This window comes from Phalacrocorax carbo, chromosome 3, assembly GCF_963921805.1.
Source record: "Phalacrocorax carbo chromosome 3, bPhaCar2.1, whole genome shotgun sequence".
NCBI classification, from domain to species: Eukaryota; Metazoa; Chordata; class Aves; order Suliformes; family Phalacrocoracidae; genus Phalacrocorax; species Phalacrocorax carbo.
This window is the reverse complement of record NC_087515.1, coordinates 62,092,655-62,106,163: the sequence shown is the minus strand read 5'-3', so window position 1 is coordinate 62,106,163 and position 13,509 is coordinate 62,092,655. Positions and strand designations below refer to the sequence as shown.

At 47.0% G+C, this 13,509-nt stretch overlaps 1 long non-coding RNA gene across 1 annotated transcript; it reads right to left on the bottom strand.

Moving 5' to 3' along the window:
* Positions 1-2,615: 2,615 nt before the first annotated feature.
* On the bottom strand, positions 2,616-3,994 carry LOC135312583 (uncharacterized). Its single transcript, XR_010372190.1, has 2 exons — positions 3,838-3,994; positions 2,616-3,296 (listed from the first exon to the last, which is right to left on the bottom strand). It is a non-coding gene; the product is annotated as an uncharacterized LOC135312583 (long non-coding RNA).
* Between the last annotated feature and the right edge of the window lie 9,515 nt (positions 3,995-13,509).

Below are 13,509 nucleotides of genomic sequence, written 5' to 3'. Positions count from 1 at the left end.
ATGTATAACTGCCTAAATGTTAGGAACTGTCTAGTTCTGTTACGTGAAAAAGACAGATTCAAGGAAAAAGTTATATTTGACTGTAAATAAGAACTGTCTGAAGAGATACTAGTCAATAAAGACAAGTCCTTCTCTTGGGAAATAAATAAAAACATAAATTTACAATTTTTATTTTCTTTCCATGTTTCCTCCTTATCCCTGCGTGGCAGATTACCACCTCCGTCCCTCTAGACAATTTACAGAAGTTTTCCAAAGGCTCTCAGGTACTGCCCTGCTCCAAGAAAACGTTGCTGCCCTCCAAACACCTTTGAGCTGCAAGATCTGTCTATCCCCAGCCATTGATGACCTGGGTTCCCACAAAAGTCGGCCTGATTAACTACTCCATGGGAACACGCCGACACCCCACGCCTGGGCTGCTGGAGCTGCCTGGCCACGCAGGCGGGCAGTAGAGGACTGCAGCAGCACCTGCAGGAATGGCAGGGATGAGCCGAAGGAAAATGAAGAGGGTACCAAAGTCAGGCCTGGTTCAGGAACTGCAACTCACAGGAGTGAGGAGAGCTTTTCCCTGTTCCTCTATGGACTTTGCATGAGTTTCCAGGGAAGAAGGTGTGGGGCTTTTATTGTGTGTAAGCACCTATGCACAGACACAACTAGAATATGCAATTAGCACTTAACAGAAGCGCAGGCTGTGCCAAAGTACATTCATGAGAATGGTTCAGAGGAAACATTTGTTTCACCATATGAAATTGAGAAGAAACTACACCTCAAACAACTTTTAAGAGCGAGGCACTTGGGGACTGGTGGCCAGAGTCTCTGAAAGAAAAATCATGCAGTGCCTCAGCAGCATTGGACTTGAGATTGGAAAACCCCTCAACCACAGGGACACAGTGCTAGCACACCCGACCTCTCCTTGGTTGCTATGGGAGCCCAGACTTGTGACTTCTCGACAACTACCAACAGTCTGAGGTTTGTTAAAAGTTATTGGGAAGTACAGAAAGGGCTATGGGTGTGCTGAGTCAATGTGGTGCAAACTTATGTTGAATGTGGGGCAGGTAGAATAAACATTCTGCAGCCCTTTCTGGACTGAAGTCCCGGTCCTGTGGGACTGAGCTAAGTGACCTACCCCAGCCCCTCCAGGCCTGTGCCCTCCAACTAAAGAATAAATTCAGTTTTATTGTCTTTATTTACACTGACTCACTCCTGGAGAAAATCGTTATACAAAGCATCTGAGTCCAAGGTGCAGCTGCATGTTTAAGCAGCTGTTGAAGAACTGCTCATCCTTATGAAACTGTTACCTCTGAGGGGCTGCTAAAGCCGTGGTTTGCGTGGTTATTGGCAACACAGGTGACATAAAAGAAATGTGACTTTGCAACAGGACTGGCTTCCATTGTCAACCTCTGTAAGCATGTGCTCACTCATTCTGTACGTGTGCAGCCTCTCTCCGATCCCCTGCAAAATCAGCAGAGCAGCAGGGACACAGGTGAGACAAATAGGAAGAACATCATGTTTATCATTCAGCTTTTGCTGGGTTACCCACATCCATCCTCAGCTGGATCTTCATATATGTGGGAGGTTGTGCCTCTGAGCCAAGAGCTGGTATAAGATCTCCTATGTATACAGCAAGGATACTCCTCAGTAGAATCACATGCCCCTCCTCTCGTCAATTCTCCTTAGGGAGTGGGCCTTCCCCTGGGTTTTTCCCCCGAGTACTAGGACTGACACATTGGATTTCCATCATATTTAAAGCAAGCATGAGAGACTATAGTGTTCTCCAGCCTTGGCAGAAAAGGAATTGGGGCTTTTTCAGATCTGTGCTGAGTTTTGTTCAGTACAATCGGATGATCACATACCTGTTCCCCATACGATCTCAGGGCACTTCCATTCCTGAGCACTAAAATTAGCCTTGTCTTTGGAAAAGAAACATGAATGTGGACAACTGAATTCAGTGGAAAATGTCTGCACCAACCCATCTGCCTCTGGCAGCAAGGCTGGAACAGGAGCTACCTGTGTCACACATGGCAACTGTATCTCCCTGCTACAAGGAAAAATCCAAGGACCAAGCCCAGCTGACCCCGTTTCCAATTTCCGAGCCTGCTGTCAGCACACCATCCTCAGCAGGTGCCTGCTCAGTCCCTCACAAGGCCCTCCACGCCCCCTCGGAGACACCCTGTCTTCTCGGCCTAAGGCATGGCCATGGGCAGATGTGGAGCCGGAGAACACCACTGGCAAGTGAGGACCCGCCGTGGACCCGCCGCCAGCACCAGGCTTCACCGGGAAGGGCGCAGAGGCCAGGTCAGGGCAGACATGGGGCTGGCACCACACAGTCCCCCTGCGCCTGTTCTGCTGCACTGATGTCTCAGCTCTGATCTCACCCTTCAGCATCAGCAGGTTTGCAAGGTTGGGTCCAGTGCTCCTAGATAATAAATACAAGGCCTTGCAGATGCAGAGCGTGGAATTTGTAACTCCTTAGGCAGGTATTGCTGGTATTTTAATCGCTTTCTCGAACGGCCGTCTGGCTAATACTGCCAGCAAATGAGGACCGGGAGTTCCATGGTTCCTTACTTAGGATGTTTATACCAGCAGCAAACTTTTTGGCTTGTGGTCATCTTCAGAAATACAGATCATTAATATTTATTTATATTCAATAACTGTCTAGGAAATACAGGCACGGACCAGTGCTCAGCTTGATAACGCAGCATTATACAAACACACTTGAAAGCAACCTTCCATCCCCCAGCCAAAGCAACACGCAAGGAAGAAGAGAGACGTATGGAGCATAAGGAAACAGCGTTTACGTATCACAAAAGTTCATTGCAAGAATTTCTGTTTACAATTGATTACAGATTATGGAATAAATCATGTTGAACGAAAATACACTTAAACAGTGGGATGACCATGCTGGGTCAGAACAGCAGCATTTCTAGCCCAGTCCAGGCCTTTATCTCCTAGAGCTGCCAACAGGAATGGTCTAATGACAGAGTGAGGACAGGGGAGGCTGCTCCCCAAAAATGCTTCCGCAGGATGTGGATTTGCACCTTAAAGAGATCCTGAATCAGAGGTGTTTGTGTTGAACACCCCGGCACGGATTTTTTTTTCCATGATCATGCTTAATTGCTTTTTGAACTTCTGACATGCCTGACATCCTGTAGCAATGAGTTCCAAGATTTAATTGTGTTCAGCGTGAAGGGTTACCTTCTTTTCAACCTGCTACCTCATAATTTCATTTGATGATCCCTCTTCGCCCAGCTGTTATGTTAAGCATTTCAGTAAATACTTCTCCTTGAGACCAGTGACAACTGTATAAAAATCAGAACAAACCTACTATTTAGAGAATTTAGCTGTATTAAAAAATATATATAATTATATAAGATAACTTCCCAATTATAATTATAGTTACATAAGATACCTTCCCAAATAGCAAATGGATTTCTGTATTATCTCACTAAGGTGTTACCAAAAAAAAAACAACCCAAAACCCAGCAAACCCAATCCACCCAACAACAACAAAAAAACCACAACTGGACAGCTGGTGATGCTATAGCAGATGCCTTATCTGAGAGTAGCAATGCAGTATGTGCAATTGGTAAGGTGAGAACACAGATAATTGCACAGTGCAGGCCAAGAACAGGTGTACTATGGGCATTTCCATAAAACCAGCATAGTTTAAGCAAGTAGGGGTGGACCTTTGTAGTGATCCACTGCACTTCCAATCTTGAGTATAGTCAGGAACACCACATATTCTTAATTTTCCTGATCATATATTAAAGCAAAAATCTTCAAATAGAAGACCGTTTGCTTTCATTATCAGTTATGTTTTAATACGGCCCTCCTACTCACTTCCATGTGGTGCATCCCCATCTTTCCCAAACGGAAAGGGGATGAACAGAAAACCTCACTTTATGTTTCTTCAGTGGTGGACACTCAGCTTACGTACTCATTGCGCGCGGCCGTGTACAGGATTAGGAGGCCCGAGCAGTGAGCCCCAGGCAGGGCAGGGCCGCCTCTTTCCAGCAGGGTCTCACCCGGGGAGGCCTGGCCCTGCAACACCTCCAAAACCATCCTGTTGCAGCACAGCTGAGGCTCACGGAGGTCAGCTGGAGGAACACAGGCCAGCACAAGCTTCACCACTGTGCTTCCTCCACCGGTAAGGGCCAGTCTCGCACCTACAACAGATGCTGTTTTAAGAGCTCGCACAAGGAGCTGCTGCTGAGAACAGTGGGGGTTTTTTTCCACGGCGGCAAGGCACCGGCTGCCCTCGGTTCCTTCAGAGGGAGCAGGAGAGCACGTTTTAAAGGAAGGGATGAGCTGACACCGGCAGGGAGAGCCACCGAGGCCGCGAGGGGACGCGGAGCGACGCGGCCGGGCACCAAGGCCCGAGGGCATCGCGCCCTGTCCCGGGGCCGCTCCCGAAGGCGGGGGAAGAGGAGGCGCGCGCGCTCCCCCCCCCCCCGGCGGCTCCCCTCGTGGCGCGGGGCGTGTGCCGGCACCCCGGCGGGCGCGGGGACGACGACCGTGACCGAGAACACGGACACACCCCATCCCCCCACCTGGGCCCGCCGGCTGCCATTTATAGCGCGCTATTTTAATCGCGCGCGCTCATTGGCCGTCGCCCGCGTGACGACACGGGCTCTCCCAGGGCAAAGTCTCACCGTGTGTCCCGCCCCCTCCTTTCCCCTGGGTGGCACGGGCGGGTGGTGGCTGGGCTGCGACTCTGCGCATGCGCGGGGCGCTGGGGTTGGAGCGCTGGAGCGGATCCCGGGGGTGGCGGTGGTGCCGGCGTCGTCGCCGTCGCAGCCTCACCGCGCTGGGGAGGAAGGCTGTGGGTTCTTCCCCAGCGGGAGGTGCGGGAGGCACGGGTCGTCCCCGTTCCGAGGCCCGCTGCCACCTCTGGGCCGTTCAGCTCCCTCCTCAAAATGGCGGCGGGGGATGAGAGGAGGCTCCCGCGGACACGGTCGGAGGGTGGCTCCGGTTCCTGCTGTCGCCGGGACTCCCGGGGCAAGCTGTAGAGAGCAGCGGTGTCCGAGCGTGGGATTGCCAGGGGTCTGCGGGCAGGGCGGGTTAGAGCCATGTTTCCGGGGTTTCATCCTTATCCTTCCATGCGGGTGGGGAGAACATCCCGTGCTGCTGCCGTCTCTTGTCCGTCGCGGCTCTCAGCTGGGAACCTTAGGAGAGAGACGGGGGGTGTGTGGGTGTGGGTGCGTGTGAGAGAGGGACCAGCTGTGGCAGCCACAGCTGGCTGAGGCGTTGGTTGGGTTGTGAAAGTGTGCATGGTACCTTTGCGTACCCCTGACACCTGTGAAATGAACTCGGAGGAAGTGGCTAGGATGTGTCCATCTGGATGTACAAAAAACCTTAATTACAGCTTTGCTGATTTTGGCCTCTAGATAGGAGCATCCTCACATTCCCACTCCTGTGTGACGGGGTGGCACTGAGTCCGATAGATCGGGTCACTGCAGATTTATTTTTTGCATGTAGCACACGTGCTTTGTGAACATTTAACTAATGGGCTAAATACGTTACTGGGATTCAGTGCTACTCAAAAATAGCCTCCAGAACACCTGGGCCGTGAAAGCCACATGTGACTTTCATGCTCCATTTATGGCTGGCGCGTGTGCTTTTAGCAGCTGCAGTCCCTCGTATCTCCAGTAGGTCTGCTGGTACATTGGTACGCATGTGACGTGGAGGTCAGAAAACTCTACTGGTAAAGATGAAAGACCAGATTGCCATTTCATGGGGTCAAAGAGCTCAACAGTAAGTAGTGTTAAGATCCAACTGCCGAATATTCTTACATGGGTGTGCGGTTTCTCCCGTTCACCAAACTCTGTTCAACTAAGTGCGTTGAGAAAGGTGCAACTGCAAGTATTAGCTTGGCAAATGTAGCATGAGACTGAACAAGCAGTGCTAATTGCCTACCTTAAGTCTTGCAGGAATCATCATCCCTGGAGTTCTTGGATGTAGTTCTCAGGAGGATGCAGAAGTCAAGCCATGTGGAGACAGGTGTCATGGGAAACCCCCAGTTTTCTACAGCCAGGGCATCCTCTGGCAGTCAGACGGGTTGGAAACGCAACAACATATTGGTGCAGACCTGAAATGCTCATTTGTGTAAGCCCTTCATCTCCCACAGGAATTCGTCTGCGCAGGCAAGATCTGTGTTAATCTGGAGCCTGAGCCAAAAGACTCCTGGACAGTTTCTGCTAGGTGATAGGCCTATTACATGCTAAGCACACAGATGGGGAAGAAGGGCTTTTTACAGCCTTGTCTGTTAACAGCTATAGTAAAATATTAATTAGTTGGACTTTGACTAGTTTAGTTCACACCATTTCCTGATTTAGACCATGTTTTTGGCGAGTGGAGTGCAATACATAAACTGCAGAAGCTGTTTCTGTTGTAGGATTTCAGAACCTATTTATGTTTAAACTAAAGATTATGCTACTGGTCGCCTGATAGTGCTTTGTCATTTCTAAAGAGCAATCCTGGCTATACGCCTTTTATACATATATTTAGAGGTATATCATGCTTTATGTGTATTTACTCTACATATGAAGCAGTATTGAAAGAAAGACGGAGAAATGCGTTCCTCCCAGCATCTGCTGCCCATCAATTCCTTAACAGAAAATCTTCTTCCAGAAGGCGATTGACTCGGGAATTACCGTATTCTATAGTACAGGGTTTTCCAGGCTGTCACATCTGTACCACTATCAAGCCATATACAACAGTGTACTATAAAGTTTTATATAACATTTCACAGAGCTGAACACTTCCATCACTGTACATCATATGTAGGAAATGAAATTGGGGAATCTCTCACCTCTGACATTCAGAGCTCAATTACAAGTCCACTGAAACCTATGAGAGTCTTCAAGAATTTCAGTATAGTCGAGGACATACCCTCAGTGCAGAAGGATCCATGGAATATTTTTTTAAAAGCCCGCTGCTAAATTGTCTTTACTGGGGAAGAAAGTTCAGGAGGCAGCAGAAAGTAAAGTTTGCAGCTATCCTATAGATCTGCCCCATACCTGGTTAGTTCTGTCTGCGTGGCTTGAGTTGCTTTATCCAAACAAAAATAAAACTAGATTCCAGTTTTGCAATAGTCTTAATTTAAAGACAGTTTACAATGATTGGAAAGTCAGAGTTCACTGACAGTAAGGTTTCTGAGTAGACAACATAATTTAAGTACTGTTCCTCAATGAGTGAGTTTGGAAAGATCCACACTTTCCAAATGCTTCAATTAACCAAAGTTTAAGAAGATATTCAAGATTGTATTATCAATTTATAAATCCATCTGCCAACTAAGATCTCACAAAAGCTTATATTTAGATGCAAAGATTTTATTGCCTTCAAGCTAACAATATGCCTGATAAGCAGAGCACTTCTTTTAATATCTGGAGAATAAATATGGGCTGCTGGGCTTGTCCCCTATCAGTGAAGCAAACCAAGAGATTCTCCAGGCTTTCATTGACTTAACTGGGAATTAAATCAGAACCTGTGCCAGAAGTAAAATGCAAGTAATTCCCCAACATTAAGATAGTGAAATGGCATTGTTAGTGGAGGTGTTCATTTGTGCGTTTTTTATCACTTAAATGTCATAACTGTAGGTTACTGGGACAAGCAGCTTTGCCACCACCACAAATCAAAGGCATCATCAAAGAATGTCAGTGAAGTTTTGCACTCACTGAATCTCATCTACTGTTGGGGAAAAAGTATCTGTGAGTAGTGTTCAAGAGTTACATTGATCCAGTTTCTGCCTTGCCCAGTGCCTTGATCACCACGATAGTGCACTGCGCAGAGCTTTCTGAGACACCAGAATGACAAAGGATGAACTGTAACCATTCAGGAACAGCTTGTAACTGAGGGAAGTTTGGGAATGAAGGGTGCTCATTTTAGGTTACAGTTGTTAACACATTTTCATGATTGATTGCGTAAAATCAGATTCTACCTTCCTTGTTAATAACCAATTTGTAATGCACAGGGAAGGGTAGACCGAGCAGTAGTGTCTGCCTTTGCATTCAGAAGGCTCTCTTAAAAGGCTGCTATAAAGGGGTGCTTAAATAAAACAAATTTGCCACATGCAAAAGATTTCTTACCAGGCCGACCAAATTCTTGTCAACCTAATGAGAGGCTGAAAGTCTGTTTGCAAAGCGAGACTTGCTGCAAATGTTGCTACACAGGAAAATAATTGCATGAAAATGGGAGCTCCAGAGTTCAGGGAAACAGTGCCCAATTTTGCAGAGGGAACACAGAGGTCATTTCGTGTGCATGCTCATTAAGGACAGGAATTGCACCGGAATGTGGGAGGGTAGAGAGTAAAAACTCAAAGCTCCTATGTCTGCAAGAAAACAGGCCAGTATGTATGCCACAGTGACTATGATGTATAGACACCTACTGAAATGATTCTAAAAATGTTAAGGATGAAAATTAGTTTTACTAAAGATCACAGTCACCAGAAGCAGTTTGTCAGCTCTCCCCATATTAGATTAGTTAGCTCTTAGCCCTGAGCGTGTACAGGAGTGCCTGCTGGACCCATGCTTTATTCAGGTTCCAGCTCAGCAAGACTCCTAAGTATACTACAGGGTTGAACAACTATTGTAATTTCCCCAGATTCTGGAGGATGCTGGTTTCAAGGCTGAACTGAAGTTGGTAGCCTTCAAGGCATGAGGTACACGCCTTGCCACAGGGTCCCATTGAGCAGTTCAGATACACGCTTTAAGGCATGGAAACACTCGAATCTGAGGAGGGTCTTGCAGATCCCAGTCTCCATCTGGGTAAGTTCCGTTTGCTGTTCAGAAGTGAAACTGCACTGGGAGAAAGAGTGTTACATCTGTGGAGAAAGAAAAAATTGAATAATGACATTTGAAACCTGCTCTGTAATTTAGGGAGCAAGAATAGAGGAAAAACTGCCTCTTATACAGAGGCAGATGTAACAGGAGAATACAAGGGTTGCCAAAGATATATTTATGAATACTTCTAATTTTTGAAGGGTATTTTAAGGCATTTATAAGAAATCACTCTGTTGCTGGGAAGTAATCATGGTCCCTTGGACTTCCTTTCTCACCCTTTTTGTTTCAGGTGCCCATCTTGGGCCTCATCCTGGCTGACTGAAATCCATTAGAGGTTTTGAGTAAGGCTGGGGCCTCTCTAATGCTGTATTCAAGCTGCACAGAGCAGAAATCCTGTGGAAATAACAGAAACCTTGGGTTTTAAAGAGTGTGTTGGGATCGTTTGCAGTTCCTCAATTTTTGATTTATTTTTACACTGTCGTGGGCTGGTAGCAATGTGGGCTGGGGCTAGACCAAAAGTGCTTGGTTTCCTCCGAAGTGTTGTGTTTGTTCACCTGCATGTGCCACTACTTCCATAAAAATGCAGTACTTAATACAACTCAAGTGTTTACACAGCACTGTTGTGAAGCAGGCAATAAATTACTTCCTTTATGGATAGACCTGGGGGTACACACTGCTCATTTTTCTATTAACTGAATATTAATAATTAATGAAGAAAAGACAAAGAATAGCAAAACCAACTTCTTCTGCTGTTAGGAGAATATAATGTTTACTGGCTGCTGTAGCAGGCCCTTTCCATCCTGCATGCACTGCCCTGTACACGCGCTCTGATGAAGGTCCTTGTGTGTACCACGGCAGTCTGTTCCCAGCCCAGAACTCCTGGAGCCAGCTCACACCATTTATGGGCACTGGTTTTATTAACTATATTATACAGAACAAGACACTCAATCCCATAAGGCCCAGCCTTTGTTGTAGAGCCTTGATGGGCAATTCCAAGTAACCCTCACCGGATAAACCTTTTTCCTGGTTGCCGGCTGTCCTTTGATGAATGTGTGTTTCAGGCAAATTCAGGATGAGCCACACCTTACTTCCTTACTGTGAACAACAGGGATCACTCAACTCTCCCGTCCTCCTCACCTGGGGGCTGAACCAGGACCCTTGGTGCAGCTGCCTCCCCAGCTCCCAGCTGGGGTGAGGAGTGAGGGCTCGAAGAGGCGCTGAACCATGGGGCGGCCTGGAGGGCATTGTTGACAGGCTGTGGAAAGAAACAGAGCAGGCACTGGGTAAACAAGTATTGAAAAAGAAGATGCAAAAGGAATTGCTGAGCAGAGCAAATCAGGGAATAGCACCATGGCTAAAAGTAGGAGAATCAGGCTGGTGAGCTCTATTTCCAGACTCATGCACAAACTCTTAATCTAAAGTTTGATAAGGCCCATAAACAGCTGGATTACTGTGATCAGGCTGACAGAATCAGCCCGATTCTGACCTCACACAAGTGCAAAAGAATTTCTGACTTTGTCCCTGTACGCTGTCTGCAGGTCTTTGGATAATACTTAAACCATGAACACAGTTCAAGGTTATCGTTTCACATTAACAAGGGTTGGCCGAGAGAGTAAAGTAACCAATTAAGAATTACAATGGGAGCCTGTTGGAGTGAAGTCATGGAATTTTCTCCATGAAACCTCTCGGTTACAGGCCTGGTCCTGCCGTCTTAACTCTGAAGGGCTTTGACGTTGGGGCAGGATTGCAAGCTTGAGTCCTGTGGGAAGGGGCTCGCTTACAGCTTCCATTGAAACAGCTCGCAGCTTTCATTTTCTTCTCTACAAGCAAAGTTTCACTGCAGCTGAGTTTCCTGTAAATGGTTTCCACAGAATTAATCACTGGGTCTAAAAATGATTCAATTACCTTTTTCCTAATGTTCTGAGATTGCTTACAGGATGTGAGTTTGAATCCACCTGGATACTCGATACAAAGCATTGCATTTCTTCTCAAGGGAGGAATAACCAGGTTACCAGAAGAACAAGAAAATAACCTAAATTCATATTTCAATCCTGCCAGTGTGAGTTTTACTGTTGGGTTTTTTTTAAAGGATATTCATTACAGAAATAAATTGTTTAGCACATGTAGTCGCTGCAGTTGTTTTTCCCATGTGTTAAAAATGTGTTATACCTGAAGTTAAAAAACTCAATCTCAGAATTTTACAGCTATAGTAGAAATCAGTGGTTAGAGATTTTAGAGCCAGGAGAGATAATTTTGATTATCTGCCTTGTCTAACGTGAAAATTGGGTTGTCAGTCAGGAATTCCAATAACTTTTGTTTAGGGTTTTGTTTGAGTTAGATTTCCTGCTGAAATTTAATACCTGCAAGGGCAAACAAAACTTTTTCTCACTCCTTATTGAAGCCATTATTTACTCACCATTGCTGTGTGGTGGCATTTGAAACACAATACTTAATTGCTGCTTGAAGCATAGAAAAAAAGATCATTTCATATACTACACATTGGCAACTGGGGAGAACGGTGGCCATGATCTTACTTGAGACAACTCCACTATTTCAAAAGTCCTTAGCATGCACTAATGATATTGCATGCTGCATTTTAATTCTGTTCCTGTAAAGAGGAGTTTTTTGTAACGTTCCTTTTTTTTAAATAAGGGTGCAGACTGAACTCTGAGACAAGAAAGAACTTTGTGCAAAAGTCTGTGCTGTTATCTATAGAATATTGTTTCTTATCTCTAGATTCGTACAGCATGGCTAAACCCACTACAGTGATGAGTGAGCAGTTATTTCAGACAACGGGGTGGAGGGTATTGAGAGCAATGCAGGGAAGGAGCACATTTAGATATCAGGAAAGATAATATAGTAGAAAATTATTCCTTGCTGAGGCATTGCTTGCTTGTGGGACAGCCTCCTAAAGGGATCCAGAGAATTCCCATCAATTTGAACACAACTGGAAAAAATGCTGTGTTGATAGAGATGGTTGCGCTGAGAGAGAAATAGAGTGAGTAAGTGCTACCTACATTGCTTTCTGGGAGCAGCTTAGCTGCAGCTCTGCAGGATGCCTCTGAAACCTCCAAGGCACATCTGCTCTGTGGCGGGCCCCATCTGTGAGACCAGTGGCTCTCGTTGCAAGCACCTCCAGCTGTTACTCCACCCCGTGAATCAGCTGCACATGCACACCCTGTTTTGTTGTCATGTCTAAGGCCCTTTTGGCATTTTCCTGCCTCACAGTGTCAGGCAGGTGAAGGGGAGCTAGGCTAGCAGCCACAACTCCCAGTTTTCCCACTCTGTGCTGCTGTCCTGCCTGGCACAGCAGCCATGGAGGGCTGACCCAGGAAACTGCCCCACAAGCCTGGCCTGCCATGTCTGCATGGAATGGGCTGAGCCTGCAGAGTCATAGATTCATAGAATCATTTAGGTTGGAAAAGACCCTTCAGCACCACCAAGTCCACCACTAAGCCATGTCCCTAAGTGCCACATCTATGCATCTTTTAAATGCCTCAAGGGATGGTGATTCCACCACTTTGCCGGGCAGCCTATTCCAATGCTTGACAACCCTTTCAGTGAAGAAATTTTTCCTAATATCCAATATAAACCTCCCCTGGTGCAACTTGACAACATTTCCTCTTGTCCTATCACTTGTTACTTGGGAGAAGAAACCAACACCAACCTCACTACAACCTCCTTCCAGGTAGTTGGTCTCCCCTCAGCCTCTTCTTCTCCAGAATAAACAACCCCAGTTCCCTCAGCCACTCCTCATAAGACTTGTGTCCAGACCCTTCACCAGTTTTGTTGCCCTTCTTTGGACGCGCTCCAGCAACTCAATGTCCCTCTTGTACTGAGGGGCCCAAAACTGAACACCGCATTCGAGGTGTGGCCTCACCAGTGCCCAGTACAGGGGGATGATCACTCCCCTCCTCCTGCTGGCCATGCTATTCCTGATACAAGCCAGGATGCTGTTGGCCTTCTTGGCCAACAGGGCACACTGCTGGCTCATGTTCAGCTGGCTGTCAGCCAACACCCCCAGGTCCTTTTCCTCCAGGCAGCTCTCCAGCCACTCCTCCCCAAGCCCGTAGCATTGCATGGGGTTGTTGAGACCCAAGTGCAGGACCCAGCACTTGGCCTTGGCCTCAGCCCATTGATCCAGCCTGTCCAGATCCATCCTTCCACCCTCCCTCCCTCCCTCCCTCCCTCAAGCACATCAACCCTCCTGCCCAACTTGGTGTGGTCTGCAAACTCAGTGAGGGTGCACTCAATCCCCTCATCCAGATCACTGACAAAGATATTAAACAAGACTGGCCCCAAAACTGAGCCCTGGGGAACCCTGCTTGTGACTGGCCACCAGCTGGATTTAATTCCATTCACTGCTACTCTTTTGGCCCAGCCATCCAGCCAGTTTTTTACCCAGCAAGGAGTATGCCTGTACAAGCCACGGGCAGCCAGTTTCTCCAGGAGAATACTGTGGGAAATGGTGTCAAAGGCTTTACTAAAGTTTAGGTAGACAACATCCACAGGCTTTCCCTCATCCACTCAGTGGGTCACTTTGTCACAGAAGGAGATCAGGTTAGTCAAGCAGGACCTGCCTTTCCTAAACCTATGCTGACTGGGTCTGATCCCCTGGTTGTCCTGTACGTGCCGTGTGATGGCACTCAAGAAGATCTGCTCCATAACCTTCCCCAGCACCAGAGTCAGGCTGACTGGCCTGTAGTTCCCTGGATCCTCCTTCCACCCTTCT